We start from the raw sequence: 21,056 nt of genomic DNA, 5'->3' as shown, positions 1-21,056 counted from the left end.
TTTTTTTATTCACTTTATATTGATACATTAGAACCCACTTTGAACTTTTTATAGCCAGTTGTGTATTTCGTGAGAAGAATGCCCCCTCCTTCTCCTTGCGACACTATGTATGAGAATTGTGAACTTTTTTAAAAAATTTGCAACGTACTATGTTACGTTATCTATGTCGAATTTCAGCGATGTGTATTGCTTCAGTTACAGTAGTATCGCGCGTGATTCAGACCTGATCGAAGCAGAGCTTGGAAGAGCCCACTTCGATTCAACTAAAAGAAAAATCAAGTGCTTTGGTTCCAATTGGGCCCTGATCTAACAAGATGCTAAAGCGGATTTTAAAAGGATAACTTTTACAAAAGATTTTGATACAGCATTTAAAACTCAAGCTGTCTCGCCATAAAAAAAAACTTGCACTGATAGGATACTATTGTGTTTATGCCTTATAGGCGCAGCGTTTGACTTTTATCTCGCTTGATCTTAAGCAATGAAGAGGTCTACGATGCTAAATGCTTGCCTAGAAGAAATGTATACACTTTTATCTCAAAGACACCTAAGTTATAATTGTCTGGAAACAATGACGCCAGAAGGTTATTCCACTCCTTGCCTGTTCGTCCTGTAAAAGTATTAGCAGAAAGCTTAGTATGAGTGGAAGGGATTTCGACCGTGTCGTGAATCCGCGCGCCTTGTTGTCCGAGAGAAGAAAAGAGATGGGGGAATCATTTGGTGTAACTCCTCACACACTGTCCAAATCGCAGTCTGCAGAACAACGATAAACTGGCAACTTTTGGCCTGTGCTCCAAGCTGTAAAGCTTAGTGTTCACCGAAGTATTGTTATTGTTACCAATCAGCCTTTTTGGTTCGACTCTGTATTGAGCTTCGAGTCGGTACTTCGCTGATCCATCCCCAAAAAATATGAGATGTGTTTATGTTTGACGCTTTTTAAATATTTCTTGGATAAATAACCTGAGTAGTATTTTGTGATGACAACTTAACCGGTGATTGAAAATAATTTTGATGATTACTGCTCCCAGTTCCAAAGACCTGCAGTTTCATTCAGCAATCCATGAATCGAACGTACGGGTGAAGGTCCGTCGAGTTGTACTCAGGGCTGGAGTGTAGCTGATACAAAAAAGCCTGCTTGTATTGAAACCTAACCAGATTTAACTCTATACCTACCCACATTTTTAATGATATACTACACCTGCTTTGAGAGCCAGTGAGACGATGTTCGATCTTGACAGGCCTAAATCCTTTAGTTAAAGATTCCACTGCAACTTTTATCTGTGTTACTGTTTAAATAGCAACTGTCTCTGTCTATGTCGTCGTCATTATCATCAGGTCAGACGATAGGCGCTGAAATCTAGGCATGGGCGTCCTCAGAAGATCGCTACAACGACTGGTTCTGCGCTGCCAGCATCCAACGACGGTGACTATGTTGTCGGTCAATCTTTTATTTTTAACCGACCAACAAACCGTAGAACTATTCGCATCGACTTTACAATTATTTTTCAACAATAAAGCTATTTTATGTCGCGGTTTTGCCGACGTACATACGGTTATATGTTATATCATGGATGGCCTAACTATATAGATAGTCCGAACCATTATTCAAAATACTTTTTCGCGAGTCGCACTATTAAACGTTTTAAAACATATGCAAAGAAAGACTAATAAAAATGAAACGCTTTTATTTAATTTACGTCTCTTAATAATTCTTAATAATTTGGTTAATTCCCACCGGTGTTTTAATTTCACAATGTTTTTTTAAATTTAAGAACACAAAAATGAACTGAAGGTAACTCGCCAGTGGCTCTCGAAATGGAGGTTCCTCTCTCTCTCTCCTCTCTCACGCATTATATTGGCTTTACAAGAAACATTGGCTGCAGATTGATGGTTTAATACCTAAATGTCATCTAGTCGTAAAAAATCATCCGATTAAATTCAATACCGTATGAAATCGAGTGTGAAATGCCTTTGAGTCAGTGAGTATCGCTTTATGCAAGACATACGACATCCGTAACTACATTGCGATGCACGCGAGTGACTACCAAGTGCTTGCACTTCTCGTCTTGCTCGCTACACTGCAGGTAACACTCGTCTGTTGCTCGCTACACTACAGGTAACACTCGTCTGTTGCTCGCTACACTGCAGATAACACTCGTCTGTTGCTCGCTACACTACAGGCAAGACTCGTCTGTTGCTCGCTACACTGCAGATAACACTCGTCTGTTGCTCGCTACACTGCAGGTAACACTCGTCTGTTGCTCGCTACACTACAGGCAACACTCGTCTGTTGCTCGCTACACTGCAGGTAACACTCGTCTGTTGCTCGCTGCACTGCAGGTAACACTCGTCTGTTGCTCGCTACACTGCAGATAACACTCGTCTGTTGCTCGCTACACTACAGGCAACACTCGTCTGTTGCTCGCTACACTACAGGCAACACTCGTCTGTTGCTCGCTACACTGCAGATATCACTCGTCTGTTGCTCGCTACACTACAGGCAACACTCGTCTGTTGCTCGCTACACTGCAGATAACACTCGTCTGTTGCTCGCTGCACTACAGGCAACACTCGTCTGTTGCTCGCTACACTGCAGATAACACTCGTCTGTTGCTCGCTACACTACAGGCAACACTCGTCTGTTGCTCGCTACACTGCAGATAACACTCGTCTGTTGCTCGCTACACTACAGGCAACACTCGTCTGTTGCTCGCTACACTGCAGATAACACTCGTCTGTTGCTCGCTACACTACAGGCAACACTCGTCTGTTGCTCGCTACACTACAGGAAACACTCGTCTGTTGCTCGCTACACTGCAGATAACACTCGTCTGTTGCTCGCTACACTACAGGCAACACTCGTCTGTTGCTCGCTACACTGCAGATAACACTCGTCTGTTGCTCGCTACACTATAGGTAACACTCGTCTGTTGCTCGCTACACTACAGGTAACACTCGTCTGTTGCGTTTTAATATCATAACATGACAAGACTGAGGTGACGACATCAACAACTCCGTTCTACACGGGCAGTGCCGTCTAAATGAATTCTAAATTTATTTTACCAAAATAGCTGTGCGAGCTATTTACGACTTAAAAGCTAGATTTTCCCTGTAAGATGTTATTAAAGAAATATGTATTCTAAGGATTGCTGCTCAATACATATTTAATAACGTAGAATACACCATGATAAATACAAACAATAAAGATAAGCTCGTGAGTAAAATTTCGTTTTTAAAAAAATAAAAAATCCTTCATAAGTCTGATTGTACATATACGAGTATATACAGTTCCATGATATAACATAAAGCATAGACTATCCTCTTCTTTTTTTTCGATCTAAAATTAAAATCATATAATAGCATTTAAGAGTTTTTGGTTAATCTGAATGTGTGAAAATTTGTGACTTCTTCTCACGGTTGATATAATAATAAATACATCAAATATAACTGTCACGAAAAAAAAAATATTTTTTAAAAAGAGCAAATGTTGAGTTTGTAGCCGGCTCTTAGCAGATCAACGTTCAAATCCAGTGGTAGCTTACTGATTATAATGTTAAAATAATCGACGATTTAATAGTGCGTTTAAATGCCTACTTGAATAAAAATATTTTGAATTTAGAATTAACGTGAAATATTTTATTAATGATTACGGGTGTTTTAATTTGTTCTGTGCTCTCCATTGGTAAAGAAATAGATTATTTTTATTATTTGCCATATGATTTTTTCATGTTTCTTCAACATAAGAATCTTTTTGCGTTACAAATATAAAAATAGCAGAATTATCCGACCCACTAGTATCATCTAGCAAATATAAATTTGCTGATAAAGATACAATTTTCATACTAAACTTATTTTTACTTTAGATATTGGTTCTCTTCCGAAGTACTGCATAACCTTATTCTCCCTAAAGAACAGTGTAAATACGTCCAGATTACACCCCAAAAGCAAAAGAAAAAGATTGGAGACGAGAAAATGTGAGATTGAATTTCAAACCAAATAATGCTTAAAATTATATCTCTTAACTCATTCCAGGCAGCACTCGGCGACTGCTACGCCACGGTGAGTGACTCAAACTACAGAGATAAGTTTATTTATAAGTATTATTAGTTAGTTACAAGTATGTAGAAGTGTATGAAGAAGGCTAAAGGTCAAGGAGAGGACTATACTCCGAGTTTCGCTGCGAGATCGAAGCAGAGATGAAGACGCAGAAGAAACAAGGTCGGTGACGTCGCTCGAAGAATTGCTCGTATGAAGTAAAAGTGGACTCTCTGCTTCAATAGCTGTTGTATCCGAAAGGATCTGTAGACGCGACGTGGTCTCCCCACTATATATAGGACATAGTTACGGGTGCAGGGAGTCGCTGGGTACTGGTAGAGCAAAACCAATAACCGTGGCGGTCTTTCTCGATTTTTTTGTTTATATTACTGTTTATTTCATGTACCTCAATAGAATAAATAAATTATTACAAGCTATTCGCATGCAAACAAAACAATTTTAGTGTTATTCATATAATCTTTTTATTTTATTTAAATAAGGACATCAAAGTGGACACGTAGCAATCGGATAAAGAACCAACGTCCTCTGTGACTTCTGCGATTTATTTTAAGTGATTTTTTTTATTTCCCAGTGCACCGGCATGAACTGTACGGCGGGGGTGAGTGACTTTTGGCCAGACACTATACAGCGATTTTGTGAATGGTACAACCCAATGCAAGAAAACAATGCTGCTCACATATGAGAGAATAAGCGTCAATTTACTTCAATATATTCGAGTATGACATACATTGAAGTAAAAATAATAATGTATTCGAGCAGTGGTAGCCGAGCGATTTTGAATCTTGCGATCGTATGCCGCAGGATTAATTTCCGCGACACAATCTTATATAATTGACACTATGTATTAATTAAATACGATTGCCTCTGCCCATAAATAAGTTTCTAGAGGATGAGCAACGGCATCCTCTGCGTGTTGATTATGTTATATTCCCTTCTATATATCTATGTGGGAGGCCATTGACTTGCATTGGGCATCTATGGACTGAGTCTATGATGCAACATACATACATTTTATTAAACAAACAATGGTTTCCAGGAACCTCATCTCCTCATATGCGAAGCTCAGGTATTAAAGTTTTTTTCCTTATTATACTATATTAGTGTTTTATTAACTTTTGTTAACAGTTCAAGAACATTCACATTTTATAGCTTATTGTAAAAATATTTAAAATTTGTAATTAAAGTAATATTTTTTTCCTATGTATATATATATATATACACATATGAAAAATAACGTATTCATATGCGTGGTCACAGATTAGTATTTATAATTGACTGTTGAGTTAAGACGGGCATATCAGTACTGTTTCAGTTGTTTCCATACTATTTAGGTGCCGTTCATGGCAGGGGAACGTGGCAACTAGAAACCAAAGATAAATTATTAGCCGGACAATTATAATAAGGCAATAATTACACACTTTGGTTTCCACCAAAACCACCACTTGGGATTCCGCCCAAGGCGTTGTGGGCATCTAACGGCTGAGGATGTCAATTAATTAAATTTCTAATTTATTAGAAATTTAACCTTTCAAAAGTTATTCAAAAATATATATATATATATACCTATATATATATATATATATATATATATATATATATATATATATATATATATATATATATATATATATATATATATAATATTATAAGATATATATATATCTTATAATAATTGTTATAGTATATCTCGTTATAGTTATTATTGTGGCGTTATATTATTGTGGCGACATATCGACCACTACAAAACACAACTCACGTACAGACATTCTGACATTTCTCGTACATCCGTCATTCGCAAACATCGACACTTCACTCACTTTTCTCTGTTAGGACGACCTGTGCTATTACTTTCATTAAACATTTGAGTCATAATAAACGGGAGGTCTCGATCCGTATCACCTCCCAAATGGTAAAGGAATAATCTTTTGTTTTACGACATATTTTATGTTTTATTATATTACACTTTTAATTAATCGCAAGCGCATGTAGAAATATTTAATATTTACAATATCTATGAACGTAAATATTTGGTAGTTTTCTTTTGGATATTAATACAAATACATATTCTTCCGAATTGACTTTCATAGGGAAATTGATTTAATGTAATTGAAATATGTATTTAAAAAGTCCTATAGATATTTTAGTAATTTTTTTAATTTGCATTATTCGGACACTATAGACTTTAACACAACTGACAGCTGTGACATTTGGTAAAGAAATATCAATTAATTTAAAAGTGAGTAGTTTGGATTATTATTTAAAAATTTAATAAAAACTGAACTATTTTGTTAAATAAGATAACGTAAATGACTTTTGAATTTTAGAAATGATATTCCGTCATTTATATATTACAACTAAGCAAAGTATTATGTACTTATATATAGTTTGACCAGTTTTCTCTACATACAACTGCCAGATTACTAATATCAATTTTACCCGGCCGGAAAGTCGATAGTTATTCGATAGATACCTATTGACCTGAATACGTCCAATCCTTACGAGTCTGATTAAAATTTTAATTCACAGCTTGTGATCGGAGCTGGCAGTTCCATCGCAACAGCTAATCTTGGCTTTAGTTCTCCAATTTATAACCTAAAGTTGATTAGATTGCACACGTTTAGTTCACAAGTTCGGATACTATTTTTTCTCACTTTTTTGCGTGTCACAGTGTTAAGTCCCTTTATTTATTTACTAACTTAAATGGTGAAATATTTAAAACTAAATTGAAGTCAACTAATAATATATTTTTAAATATCTAATGGAATCAGGCGTTACCTTGCGTAAGTTCATCCTAAGTAAGAAAAGGACAAATATAACCACTTCCACACATGCAGTGGTAGTCGTGCAACAAAGTGCACCGCCCGTCAGCCCGCTGATAAATGCGTATGCGGCAAACAATGCGAATCACACAACCGCCACCACCAAATTACTCAACGCGTGTTTCACCCCTCCACGGGGCATCTTCAGGTTATGTTGTCAGGTTGTTATGTTACACCCATTAGTGCCAATTATAACTATTATCACTCTGTGTTTGGCGACGACCCCTAACAAGGTTCAGTTTTTAATATTACATTTCGTGCGACCACCTCCTCATCCATACTCCATATTACCATCAAGTTGTGCGCCAGTATCTGTGCGGTTGCCGTATTCACCACATCGATGTATCTTGCGATCGCATCTCGAGTCTCGTCCGTGCTATACACGCACGTGTGTGACGTGATATCGCTACCGCCACATGATGGATACTGTCATACAGCCCAAGGGTGTCTGTTGTTCGACGGACAGCGATGACCGGCTCGCTCTTTAGCCCCGGAGCCTCGTGGTCAACATCCTTGAACCTGCCTCTTTACCGTAGCCTTGCTCAATGAAAACTTGTTTACCCGCTTAGGTGTAAATTTGGTACAGGATGTTTCTCGGTTTAGGGATATTCTCCCTAAAGCAAGGAGGTCTTGTCAGGAAATGCACCACATCCTTGAACGAATGTATGAATTACAACTGATCAAGAAGTATTAATCCATTCTCTTGTTGCAGTGCCAGACTTTTGGCTGCACGGCAACCGTACGTACGACGAACGTGTTATTTTACTGTATTGTGTAAAAATGCTTTCGTTTCTTTATTTTATTTAATCAGATAACATTTAATATCCATATTTAATATATTTAATATAAATAAACCATTTACATATACTCATATATTATAAAGTTATGTTATACCATATGATATAGCGTACTTTCATTTATTAGTAAAACGTGCCCATTACCAATAATTACAATGGATCAGCATGCGAATACTAATTCGTTGAATATAATTGTAAGCTAGGAGCTAAAATTAAAAAGCTAAATTCTATATATGTCAAAAAATATCGGACACCATTAATATGGCTTTGAAAATTATATAAATCGATTTTGGCACAAGGTGTATCTGCCACTAGAGAGATTCAAAAAGAATATTAAAAAAAAATATTGAAAAATTTGTAATTAAAAATTGTTGATGCTCAGGGAGCTAATTATTGTCGCGCACTCTTTATAAAACTGTATTTGCAAAGAGAAACTGTTGAGTTTCTCGCCGGCTTTCAGCAGAACTGCCTTCCGAGCCGGCGGTAGCTTCCTGTAGGGACAACAATGCCGACACTTTATGTTGATTGACGATTCGAAAGTGCTTGTAATAGCATATTCGAATAAAGAATATTTTGTTTTTGTTAGAGTACTCAAATAGAACATTTACTAGTAGAAAGTTTGACTTTGACTAGAGAACGAATGAAATAACTTATTTACATTCGGCAGTATCCGATGCTCTAAGCTCTATGCAGTAAAAGCCATAAATATAACTTACGGTTGTTACGGCGTATTTATGTGAGTGGAATGACTTTCTCTCTTTCTCTCACTTCTCTCTCTCATTTGTTGCTTAAAACAAGCGATTTTTTTAACAACAGAGTAAAGATTTGAAGATTCTAGAAGATTTCAAAATTTGAAGAAGATTGACAAGAAAGAAGAAAGAGAATTGTTTTCGTAAAAATATAACAGAAGTTTGTTGCTTGCCTATGTAAATAATTATTACAGGTTTATGACTAAATTAAAAATTTTAAATTAATAATTAATAAAATGTTCCAGTGTCGGGGTAATCACTGCAAGTCGCTGGTGAGAAAAGAGTTTTATTTATTTATTTGTTTCAAAAATGGGTTAACATTAAATAAATACAACAGTACGGGGTAGTCAAGCCGGGCTGTTATTTTAAAAAAGTTCTAACCAAAATCAATTTATCTTCAATTAGAACGCAGCTTAAACTACGTATATTGGCCACTACAGCTATAATTTCAGTTATAATTTTTCGTTCTTTATTTAAATTCAAATTCCATATTTTATTCCATATTCCAATTTCGGCCATGAAAACAAGATGGCGTTTTGTATTCAGTAAATAAAGAATATAATATTGATAACATATAACAGTAAATGTATCTGTTACAGTGCATAGGCGCCAGTTGCGGCGCCCAGGTGAGTGATGAAGTTGTATCTAAGCTGCCAGCTGTCAGGACTTTCTTATACTCTCTGTCATGATTGAGTGTTTTCTAGAAATAAAATCTCATAAATTCTAAATGTTTTAGTCAAACGGTTGTATTCATTTGAACATATCCTCTAATTGTAGGTATTTATGCCAGAAACCCATGGTGCTATCAATCCATCAGTCCGAAGTCCTTGAAGGCTAAAGTATCCCTTGTTTGTCGTATTGTATTTGTGGATAAGATTTACTCTGCCCCATAATTCATCCATTGGTCACTGTGCACACTTGCTATCCATCTACAGCAATTTTTTTCAACGTGGGACCTCCGCCCCACAGGGAGGCAATACGAAAGTGGTCTCAATGCGAGTTTAACCCTTTCACTTTACATATGTTACACAGGGCAGGTATAGCGTAAGAATTATAGAAAGGCTAAGATGGGATATGGCTACAAATACTGATCTTGAAGAAATCAATTCGCCAATTGGAAACAAAATTCTAATGATACATGAAATCTTGTCATATTGCAAAGGTCTGTACATTTGCTCTGCAAGAAAACTTTTATTCCAACAGTAAAATATTTAAAGTCACATTCATCATCAAATGTGTGGTATCGGAACATTAACCTGTTTCCTTTACACAGTGCGAGGGCGATGACTGCTCGGCGACGGTAAGACCACTGTTCTAATTCATTTTTAAAATCATGCTCATCATATAAATATGTCTAATTTACATGTTTTACAAACGTTTCGATTCTTATTTATTTTTCAGCGAATGGACGCCCACTGCAAGGCGTAGGTCTTCCGTAAATATCGCCTCAATGACCGCCCCTGCGCGGCCCGCAACCAGCGACTCTCCGCGACCCAAAACTACGTCGTTGGTCCACCTAGTGGGGGTAAACCCACGCCGCGTCTACAGGCTGGTGGTCGCCATGAGAGAACATTTCGTCGGTCACCGGTTGCACGAGCAATGAGCCCACGAACTGCCATTTCGGACGAGCAATTCTTTAAGCTTCGTCGGTGATCTTAATTCTATAGTCTATAATCTCGTGTGAAGTTTGTGCTGTTAGGCTTGCGGCTTTTACAGCTTCATCGGTAATGAGTTCACGGAACGGAGGGGTCCGTGAACTATATAAAATTTACAAGATTCGAGTTTCCGAACCCGTATCAGTACTCGGCGAGGAGACGAGGAAGTCACAAAGGCCGCGAGATAGAGGCAGCGGGGCTCACCCAGCCAGCCCTCGAGGACACAAAGCCAGCGCGACCCAGCTGGCCGGCAGAACTCTTAATTCTTCTGCGGATTTCCAAGTATAGCTCTCTCGTATAGTCCGTCGTCGGTGACCCCGTCTCGGATCTGTATATTTTATTGTACTCTTCGATTACTTTGTAGTACATTGCTTCAATATATAGGCGTGTTACCAGTGACGGTCTATTTACAGAAAGATAGTTTCTCACTTCTGGTTCTTTTTTATGGCCCCCGTTTTTGTGGTCTCTCGTTCCCTCTAACATATTTTGGACAGGGGCTTTTAGTGCGTTAATTTTGCTTAATTTTTTAGCTTTCTTCTTTCTCTTCTACATCAAATGATGATAATGATGATGATATAGGATCCCAAGGTGGGTGACACCGGACCTTAGAGATTAAAGCGGTAGCAGGTCCAAAAATAAAGACGGCGTCATGAAAAACCTTTTTCTAACCGGTTCAACTTTTATTTAGCGTTTAGTATAAACCTATCGTTTCGTAGAAGTTAGTAAATTAAAACATGCAATTAAGCCTGTTTCGATTTTTTTTAATATTTAATTCAATTTAATTAAAAATGTTTTAATATCTTTGTTTTTTCATGTTTCGTATTGATAACTGAAAAAAAACTTTTGTCCGGCACTACGAACTTCAGTTATTTGAAAACAGAACATTTAGCTGATCTCATAATAAATAGTTTAATTTTAGAAATATTTATATTTGCTTTACATATTCGATTAGTCTATTTGATTCCAGTGCTCCGGTATAGCCTGTCGAGCTCACGTATGTAAAAACGACGATTTAAATTAAGCACTTCACACAAATCGATTCTTTATTTATTTATTCATATCACTGTCCACTTGATGTCATCGATGATGACACCTCGTATACGCTATGAGAAAACTTAAACATACGAAGGTTTTAAAAGACATTTGATCTGAAAAGAGTTTTTATATACAGATAATATCGTAAATAAAAACCCGCATAAATATTAAATTTAAAACTGTCCTTTTTAAGTTTTTTTTTTCAATAATTTTGAAAAAAAAAAAAACTTAAAAGTCAAATTATGCCACCGGACATAAAAATTCGGAGTTAAAGATCTTGGAATATTGTTAAAAAACTTAATAATCACCCTTCTTCTGATGCAACATAGTTTTGGGGAATCTTATTATATTCGACTAACACAGTAACAATATGTGTGTGTGAGTGATTTAAACGCAAAGCGTTTAGTCAATTTAAGTTTTTTTTTAATTTTAAATTACGCGCATTGAAGTGTGTATGTGCTGCCAGTGAGTTGATATACGCCCAACATACGCCAATACCATGCACGAGCTTTAAAAGAATACATGTTTATCAACAACAATTGTTATTTCTACACTCGCTGGATCTATTGAGCTAACTCGGTTCACCAACAATAATAAATACACTTTTTAAACTTTTTTTTTGTTCTACAACGAATCATAATTCTTTTATTGCCAGTGTCTTATTGAAACTTATCTATACAGCAACAAGATACCATTGGAAACAAACCGTCAGTCAGTTTACGCACATAGATCTAGAAGTGACTCGTTGAATTTTAGAACAAAAAAAACCACCAGAGTCCGTTAATGAACGAAATTCTTTATTTGAATCAAACCCGATAGCTGTGCGGGACATATCTGACATATGCGATGATATCGTTTATGATCTAGTCCAGAGTTCCTCAAACTTTTTTGTGTCGTAGACCCCTTGCCATGTTTTTCCGTGTTGGGTAAACCCCCTACTTACCTGACATTGATTTCCTGTAAATTTCTAACTGTAGTGAAGTTTAGTGTTAAAAACTTAAAGTAAAAACACATGTTAATTTATACATTTATTAATGAAATTTAAATTAAAACTACTCAAAATAAAATTTTGTATCTGTTAAAATTTCATTTCATGGATTCCAAATTTTTTTTGCTGACGTAGACCCCTGCAGGTTGTCATAGACCCCTAGGGGTCGATATAGATCACTTTGGGAATTACTGATCTAGTCCGTCATAAATGTACACGCTTATCAAGTAGCTATAATGTACTTATTTTTGTTTTATAAATACAGCAATATGGATTCCATTATCGTTTCTTTTACATGTTTTTTTTTTGAGAAAATGTTTGGACTTTTTTAATCGTACACGATTTTTTTGTGCGCTTTTATAAGGAACGTACACAGTGTAAAAAGAGTTTAGTGTATTCTCAATTATTTTATATCTTTTTTTGTACTCACCGACACCATTTAGTAGATATACACTCATTCAAAATGCTTTAAATTGACTTCTTTTACTTATTGTCATGTAATAATTTATATAATTCGTTACTGATATTATGTTCCAGTGTACAGGAGAACGCTGCCAGAGGAAATCCATTCTGTAAAAGGTAACAATAAACGATTTAACACATAATTTTCCATTTCGCATCATTTATATACCGCTCGCGTCAACCGAGAAAATAATATCCAAAAAGGTAAATTTAATTGGAACCAGAATCGCCTTGAAGTCCCTTTTTATGACATGCTATTTAAAATGTAATTTCATGTGTTCTTAACACTCCATTTTAGGTGATATAACTGTAGGAGTAACTATAATCACTATATTAACTAATGCAAAGCACGATAATATGAAGAAATAAAAACAATTCATACCGACACGGCCTGCCTGTAGAGTACTCGACCTGTTGCGATCTTTGAGGGATAGAAAGAAGATGACCTTCAGATAGGAATAAGGAACAAAGACGTCTATCGAAAATAAATTTGTTGAACTACGAAATATATCATACAGTATCGCTTAGTAACATTCTCGTCTCGTGAATAAGTTTAAAAATAAAATTAAAGAGAGCCTTCTGGTGCCCTGGTTAGTGCTTGCATTATGTAAACGAATCTAACCACTAAACCAAACATTAATGAATATAAACTGCTACACAAACAACGGGAGGGTTTGAACTTCAACCAAATGCAAGACGCTTCGTATTTTGTTCCACTAGCACCCGCTCTCCCGCTGACCGCTAACTCCTATGTGATTTATCTTTAAGTGCGCTAGTTTCAACAATTTATTTACGAAATGCCGTACAAGTTAACTATTTTCTACGATTTATTAACTTACAAATGAAACACTGGTTTTCAAAATCTTCTTGACAGTATCCTTGCATTCTCTAAAACTTATTTAACACGTTCACTGCGGGCCCAATTTTGAAGAACTTTCAGCTGGTGCGGCTGAGGTCGAATCAGCCTCAAGCTGAACTTCCTAGTAGTGCGGTTGAGGCCTTTTCTGCCTCATGTTCATCAATATTTTTTTACAATATTGAGTCAATGCTTCGCAGACATAAAGAATATATATGACAAGGTATGACAAAGACAACCTCATACGGTTGAGTGTAAACAGCCGCCGCACTAGAGAGAAAACACGAGTTTTACGCGCCGCACCAGTGCAAAGTTTACCATGAGGCTGAATCGACCTCAAGCCGCAGTGAACGTGTTAAGAAAAAGTAGGCCCTCCCCACTTTGTTGGTTCCGTGACGTTTTTAAAGCACTTACTAATTATTCCGCAACCATTTTTGAAACCTAATATTCCTTTTATTTAAAAAAAGCTAAACTAAAAAACAAAACACTAATAATTTAAAAACAAGATTTAAGTCAGGAAATAGTTAAAGAGACTTTCAAAATATTAATTGTAATTGTTAAAACAAAGGCACGGACGCTAATGTCTGTGTAATGTAGAAAGAAAAAAAGTGTATTTACCTAATTTCTATTCAGTAAACTTTATGTAATTTGTGAGATAATGTTGATAGATTTAAGGAAGGAACTTTAATGCTGCTTAGTTTTTATTTGGAAATTTCCGGCGTCGGTCTGGCGTAATAATTATCATCAAATGAAGAATTCTGTCTCTTCGACAAAACCCCATTTAATTACACAGGCAATCGCGCCGCAGGGCCTCGCAAATTGACACAGATTCTCCTTTCAAACCGACGTGACGAGGGTCCGATATTTACAGCGCAGTCTAGGACTTAATTCTTCTTATATTTTATATATTTTCAACTTTTAAAATCATCACCAAAATGAAATCAGAAATTGTATCAGTATAATGGTATCTACTAGAACGATTTCATATTATTTTATTTTGAACTACAAACCTACAAACGATCTTTCACAGCCATAAGAAATTTAATTTAATTTCAAACTCTTTATTGTACTCGTTAGAATATATATGTATAGATACATAGTTGCATAGTAGTAAAGACGAAAGTAGAATGGGCGGTCGTATCGCACGACGTTAATTCTTACAGACAATCATAGTATGGAAACAGTAGAGGCAAACATACATATATACAAACCTTTTACATATGATCTTATATAGCGGACTGAGTCGTCGTTTTAACCCATAGGCGCCCACTGCAAAAAGGCATATGCGTCTGCCAAACATATCTATGGGAGGACATATCATAATCGCCAGGCTTGGCAGGCGGGTAGGCTATCGCAGGGTAATATTATGATATACAGATGACGTTGCTGCACATCCTCTTGAAACTTTTTTATGTACAGTGGCAATCCTATATAATTAATGCAAAGTGTGAATTATATAATCTTGTATCCCCAAAAAAAAAAAAAAGAAATAATAAAAAAACTAAAAAAGAAAGAAAAAAACCCTGTATCAAAAATATTGAAATCGAATCCGTGACCTGCGATCCCAAGTCTCAGTTCTCTACCGCTAGAAGACCAATGCTTTAATACTGAGCGCCAGAGTTTAATTTAAAAACTGTTACAAATAAAAGAAATCAATAAAACCACTCATTAAATTACATAAACAGGTGGTTAGTAAGACTAGTAAAATTAATAACTTAAAAAGTGACTGAAAAAACTAATTAAAAACATTAAAGAAAATCACTGCTGCCTATCTAATTTCCTGCCTTGTCGATAGCTTATACATATAACAAAGTAAACGATTGGTTGAATATTATCAAGCCAGTGGACGCGGCGTGAGAAGACCTCTCAGCGAGTGGGCCGATGACATAATCAAGGTCACGGCAAGTAGCTGAGCTGACGCGGCGCGCTACCGGTCATTGAGGAAGGCTTTAGGGGAGGCTTATACCTCTCAGTGGGCGTGTACAAGCTGACATGATGATGGGCAGGAAGGACACTTTTTAACTTTCTTTATTTTTTTCTGTCTACGGTTGGAATTAATGTGGTGTATAGAAATCGAAAGTTAATAAACCTTATTTTTCTCAATGTAACATCTACATGTAACCTTGAAAAAATAAAATAAAAACACAGTATAACTTTACTTGTTCAGAACTAATTATTATTTTTATTGAGGAATAAAAGCCTTAAACTAACAATGTAAGTTATGATGAGTTCACCTCATTGTTCCAAACTGTTGCCAAATTAGAACAGTCTGACTTACCTCGAGGAACTTGGACCATGTTTAGAAACACCACATTTTTCATTTAACGCCTAAATGACAAAGGTAGCATTTATTATTTCATCAGACAATCAATTTGCAATTTAATTAAACATTAGCACACTACAGACAATATAGAGGGTGATTGATTTTAGATGTAAAAGCTTTGCAGAGGTCTATATCATGTACGTAAATCAATGGTCAGAAATTATAAATAATACAAAGAAAAAGTGTTTTAACCCTTAAATGCATGACTTTTATTTATACTATTAAAAAAATATTTTTCTTGCAGATAAGTACACTAAAATGCAGAGAAAAATAGAAAAAAAATATCTATATAATATTTTTATACTTACTTTTTAAAAAATCTTATGTTGCAGATATACAACACTATGCATTTACTTTTAAGTGCAGTACTCATTTTACGCTTAAGTACTATGTTGCAGTTTTACATCATTATGCATTTAAGGGTTAAAAATTCGTATTATTACTTATTAAAACTAAATATTGTTCAGATCTTGTACAGCCTGAAGTTTTTGGCCTGTCACATTCTAAACGAAACAAATATACATTACAGAGTGATAACTTTATAAAGGTTCATTGTAAATAGGTGTAAAATATTTAAAGTTTAGTCGTCTATATCCAATTATCTTTTATATTTCTATCCGATTGAACTACAACTATTCCAATTATCTATGGCGACAAGTTAGTTTTGCTACGTATAATTGCTTCGGTAAGAAATAATTGTCCGGAGACTTTTCCAACTCCTAATGTCATTAACTCACCTGTCTCATTATCTCAGACTTAATTGTTTTTTATTTCTTCTTCCTCGTTTGGAGAATATGTGTCGACTAGATTAGTTGCTCCTTTATTTATAGAAGTTATTTTTAATAGCAAAGAATCTAACTTAGCAACTTATATAAACTGCAGCTGTTATTAATTCTCTCATGCGGCTCCAGTTAAGACACAGATCTTATCTCAGTTAAATATTCAAACATCATTAGCCAAGTTTTAAGTTAAGTCTTTTGTCTTCAGTGCGAACAACATTGCCAAACTTTGAGATATTTTATTTTTTGTTATTTATTTATTTAAGTGCACCAGCGCTAAGTTAAATGTACATTAAAAATTACCATATAAACATTGGTTTTCTTACATGTTCGTTTATAGATCTGTATAGTTAAATTTACTATATATAACATTGTAGAAAGATAGATCAGACGACATTAAATCAAAACAAAATATAATATTCAAAGAAGTAGTAGTGCAGACATTACTTATAAAAACTTTCACCTGGAAACCGCAACGACATTATTTATAAAAGCGAGCGATTGTATCCGATAGGGCTTTGCAATTAGTATCAGTTGCGAAAGAAAGTTCTGTTTGTGTTTGTCCGTGATATAAATGTTTTATTTTATAATTGCTATTTCTTTAAAAGAACTTTACCATAACTTAAAATAACCCGCTTACTCACTTTTACCTTAAATCTAGATTTCTTTTCTTGTAACTCACACGATAAGTAATTTAGATCATCGGAGAACTTGAAATTGACTATGCCTGCTCGTTGTACTATGTTTATGGAGGAATCTTTCACTGTAGTTCCGTAACCTGACAGCGGGTTATGAAATGAGCTACCAGAACCAATTAGATGCTCTAAATCACTGAGAGCTTTTAAAAAATATATATAAAAAGGTAGAAAAACACTTCCTTGCTCTCTAAAACAGGAAATTGTGTATCATTTATTAATTATTCGTATTAATATAATACCTTTTCCGCGTTAATACATATATAGATATGTGTATATGTATGTACAAGTATTTTTTTGCAACTGCCGATATCCAAAGCGTCCATATCGAAATCAATAAAGCATCATCCCCCGCGTAATCCTGACAGCCAATATAAATAGGGTTTTGGTAGCGACTTAACTTTGCTTATTTCACAGAACTCTGAAAAGCTTTGTCGCTACCTCGCCCAATTTAAGCAGGATATATAAAAACCCTTATCTTGGATCAAAAAAGGTACGTTCACAACGAATATACGTTCATTATCGTTCGCTTATTGTTAATAACCATAAAAAGAAAATAAAGGTCCGCAGTAATTTAGAATGAAATTATATTTTTATTTCGTCTGTGGTAAGTTAAAAAAAAACTCGAAATTCAACAATCTCAACTCTTGTCTTGTCGCGACTCTCGATGGCATCCAGAGAGCTCACTCCTCGTCCGCCTTCATCTTGAGGTTGAGTTAGGAGGAAAGGTAAAGGAAGGAAATATCGCCTCCTTCATGAGCGACGACAACCTGCGCCCACCATTCCTAGAATTCGGCAGAAAAGTCGTGCAGACTCTGAAAAAAAGAAACCACACTCAGAAATATAAAAAGGGTAACATTTGCTAAAGTCGACAAAATAAATAAAAACAATATGAACTTTCTTTAAGAAAAAATATTAAGATAACTAAGGAAATGTAAATAAGTAAAATAAATATAGTCTGTGATAGAAAATAATCCGAATTAATAAATGTTAAAAATTGTGATCTAGGACTGTAGATGATGGAAGGAAGGAGAAGCAAGAAAGAAGATTTACAGATCATGTAAAGCGTAAAAGGAATCAATAAAGGATTACGTGAAGGGAGAAAGAGAACGTTTTACACGAATTTGGAATGTCCCTGTCCCGCACAAGGCAGGGGGAACAAAAAGCCCTCAAAAACGGGAGTCATAAAAAAACCATCCTTCTGGAGGCTCAGCCTTGATGACAACTAATCTAAGATATATAGGATAATTATAAGCTATGTATGATTATTCTAATCTATAGTAATATAAATATAAATGGTTCTCAATATTTTTTTCATTACTGAAAGTCGTCATCAAATCAGCTGGTGGATGACCGTCCACGAGGTCTTTTACAGTTTTCTTCACTTGCAACCAGTAGTTGAATGCGTTACGATAAAAATCACACACGGTTATAAAGGATGTTCGATGGCAGAATCCAGATTTTAAATTCAAACTAAAAAAAAAACTACACTTCGATTGCGATCGCGCGTTGTTCTCCCGGGAAGTTGATGAAAAACTAGTAACAGTCCGAGAAAGTTTAGATTAGTTGCAGACAAAAATTTAACCAATGCGAACCGCTGATTCGCTAGCTCTAAACCAGAAATTCCCAAACTTTTTTCTCACAGACCACTTTCAAAATTTAACTGATTCCGTTGGCCAATCTAAAACAAATTAAAAAAATACATCCATAGTTTATTTAAAAGGTTCTGTGAAATAAGAGACTCTACCATAATTTCGACTGCTAATGATTTCTAATTCATTTGTAATAAACGGAATTAGATTTTAAAAATAAAATTCATAACGCATATTAAAAGTATATTGAAGGAGAAGGCATGTCATCCAATAAACTATTTGATTATTTTGTAACACATACACACACACACACATATATATATATATATATATATATATATATATATACATATATATACATATATATATATATATATATATATATATATATATATATATATATATATATATTTAACCTCGCTAACCCTGACTCCCTTGGACTCTTATGCGTGGAATAGATTGAAAGGGTTTGTCTGTGATAAAGAACCTAAAAATAAAATTAATAAAGCCCGCGAGATTTTATCGTAAAATGAGACTCGGTACTGCAACCGAGAATATAAGACGCGCAGGCTTGTCTTCGTACGTACGTTTGTCGAACATCAGTGAGAAAAAAGCAGTAAATTGATATTGAATAAACTTTGATTTAAACTTTACGAATTCCTCTAGTTCATCATTAACAATCTCTCCGACTTTTCGGCCTTTTAACTCTGCCAGTTACGGGCGTATCTTGTTTTAGGCGTCAAAAGAAAGAGAAGACGAATTACTTTTCTAAATAATTTGAATCGTTTTTAGCACGTTTTTGTAAAGACGCACTGAAGTATATAAAACTTTTAATAAGACTTTTTTATATTGTTTCTTTTGGTTAGAACACGATTGTTTTTGTTATTAGTAAAATTAGATTACTTTAATTCTATTGTGGGTTATGTGCTTATTTTAAAAATAATATAATAAAAATAGACATATTGTAATCTTATGTTATGTTTTTTATTTAACAAATAACTCAAATAAATACATTTAAAAAAACTTTTAAGTTACACGGTTTTTTGAGACCCATATTGGTGGTTGTGAAAATTAAATGTTGACATAATCAACGTGTTTTACTGGTATAGCCCTTTCATTTGATACCCATATTGAGGGGATTGAGGAAAAATATGTAATCCGCCATTTTGTATCGGCGGCCATCTTAGATTTATAATGTTATTGATTTTATTATATTGTATTGTCATCTAAATTAAATGTGTGCAACAAATTTCAGATCAATCAAATCTGACAACGGGAAGGTGCTTAAATTTCAATTTCTAATTTTGACCCAAATAAATTCCGTACGGGTCGAACTAAATAAAACCGTTTAAAAAGAGATATTTGACAGGAAACCGGTTATTTTGCTGTAATTGAAAAACTAAAATATTATCAAACCGTGGTGCCCATCTAAAAACTATTTGTATAGACTAACTCACTATTCGTCTGCAAAATATCTACACACTTCTAAATAACATCCTGTGTAACACCAACCCAAAGGACAGACTCGCTTCGGATAGTGACCTCTCAATAAAGAAAGTACTCTGAAAAGCTCGTCAGAGAGAGTTGTGAAAGTAGCTTGACGAACTTTCGAACTAGGCTTTTTATGAAGGACACGACCTTCCTGCAGGTTTTGTACTGACAGATGTTACTGGTCTGTCACATTGCAACAGAAAAATAAATTAATTAACATATGTAATAATATTGCTACATAAAAAGCCGCCATATGTGAAAGTTCCCGCGGACGTCGTCACAACGCAGAACTGTTTGCTCGTCTCGCTCACTCGCACTGCGTGCACTATATGCGCTCTTGCTTGCGCCTTGGCAAGTAGCTAAGGCGCAGCACGTGCGCGCGCGGCCGATACAGTTCTCGGGGAGTCGGATTTGAACCAGGATTCGATGCGCAACCCCTCGTAGGCAGGCGCGTTAATCATTTTCCGAGCACAAATTATGTTAATTATTTAATAAACGTTTTTCCACATCACACATAACATATCCTAATGGGTCGCTTTATACAGGGGTGATTGAAAATAAGTATAGAAGATTTAGACTGACAAAGCTTTTCCATCTATAACCAATAACCCCTGTATATATATCTCGGTTTATTTTCTTTTATTACGTATATTCAGAATAACACAAAGAAAATTATAATTGACATCATTTATTTAAGTATCCGATCTATAAAAGATACAATTGCTGCTAAACAGTTCATTTTTTCTCTTTGTCACTCCTCTT

At 35.2% G+C, this 21,056-nt stretch overlaps 1 long non-coding RNA gene across 1 annotated transcript; it reads left to right on the top strand.

The window, feature by feature from the left end:
* Nucleotides 1-3,977: 3,977 nt before the first annotated feature.
* Nucleotides 3,978-8,690, top strand: LOC137923849 (uncharacterized). Its single transcript, XR_011107573.1, has 5 exons — nucleotides 3,978-4,056; nucleotides 4,625-4,651; nucleotides 5,090-5,119; nucleotides 7,585-7,611; nucleotides 8,664-8,690. It is a non-coding gene; the product is annotated as an uncharacterized lncRNA (long non-coding RNA).
* The last annotated feature ends 12,366 nt before the right edge of the window (nucleotides 8,691-21,056 follow it).

Source organism: Battus philenor, unplaced genomic scaffold (genome assembly GCF_028537555.1).
Source record: "Battus philenor isolate CCGP_79_NKW_IND1 unplaced genomic scaffold, ilBatPhil1.0.hap1 SCAF_22, whole genome shotgun sequence".
Classification (NCBI taxonomy): Eukaryota; Metazoa; Arthropoda; class Insecta; order Lepidoptera; family Papilionidae; genus Battus; species Battus philenor.
Note: the sequence above shows the minus strand (reverse complement) of the source record. Positions and strands in the feature narration are given on the sequence as shown.